Here is a 1,265-nt window from a genome sequence, read left to right on the forward strand (position 1 = left end):
TTCAGGATTGCTTTCTTATTTTGAGGACTATATTTCTATATCTATATCTATATCTATCTATATCTATATCTATCTATCTATCTATCTATCTATCTATATATATATATATATATACATACACATATGGAACTAATATTATCAGATCAAAAGGGAAAAATAGACACCAATGCAATAATAGTAGGGGACTTTAATACCCAACTTCCATCAATGGATAGATCATCCAAATAGAAAACTAATGAGAAAACACTGGACTCTAGCTTTGCGCAGTGGCAGTATCATAGCCAATGAGGTTTATCCCAGGCGCGATTATTGCTGATTGAGAAAACACTGGACTCAAACTGCATATTAAACCAGATGGGCCTAGAAGACATATACAGAACATTCCACCCTAAAGCAGCAGAGTATGTATTCTTCTCATAAACACATGGAACATTCTCTAGGATAGATCACATGTTAGGCCACAAAACAATATTAATACATTTAAAAGGCTGGAATCATATCAAGTATCTTTTCTTTTTTTTTTTTTAAGATTGTATTTATTTATTTATTTGACACAGAGAGAGAAAGCACAAGTAGGCAGAGTGGCAGGCAGAGAGAGAGGGAGAGGCAGGCCCTCCACTGAGCAGGGAGCCAGACGTGGGCCTCGATCCCAGTACCTAGGAATCATGACCTGAGCCGAAGGCAGCTGCTTAACCTACTGAGCCACCCAGGCACCCCTCAAGTATCTTTTCTGACAATAGCATGAAACTGGAAACCAATTGCAAGAGGAAAACTGGAAAATTCACAAATATGTGGAGATTAAACAACATGCTCCTGAATGCCCCAACAGGGTAAATAAGAGACTTAAATGAAAAACAAAAAGTATCTTTAGACCAAAAAAAAAAAAAAAAAAAAAAAAGTTAACATAACATACCAAAACTTATGGGATATAGAAAAGCATTTCTAAAAAGAGAGTTTATAGTGATGAATGCCTAAATTAAAAGACAGGAAACATCTCAAAAAAACAACCTAACTTTATATCTCAAAGAACTAGAAAAAGAAGAATAAACAGCCCAGAATTAGTAGAAAACAGGAAATAACAAATATCGGAATGAAAATATGGAATGAAATTTAAAAATGGAATTGCAATAAAGACTAGAAAGACAATAGAAAAGATCAATCAAATGAAGAGTTTGTTTTTTGAAAGATAAAATTGCCAAATCTTACACTAAAGTAACAGAAAAAAGCAAAAAGACTCAAATAAAAACAGAAATAATAGGCAATAT

The 1,265-nt window shown here is 33.5% G+C and overlaps 1 pseudogene; it reads left to right on the top strand.

Annotated features, from left to right (window-relative positions):
• Window positions 1-255: 255 nt before the first annotated feature.
• Window positions 256-327, top strand: LOC112822898 (U4 spliceosomal RNA; annotated as a pseudogene).
• Window positions 328-1,265: the final 938 nt, after the last annotated feature.

Source organism: Callorhinus ursinus, unplaced genomic scaffold (genome assembly GCF_003265705.2).
Source record: "Callorhinus ursinus isolate GAN/ISIS: 27379988/994484 unplaced genomic scaffold, GSC_fseal_2.0 scaffold8, whole genome shotgun sequence".
In the NCBI taxonomy this organism is placed as follows: Eukaryota; Metazoa; Chordata; class Mammalia; order Carnivora; family Otariidae; genus Callorhinus; species Callorhinus ursinus.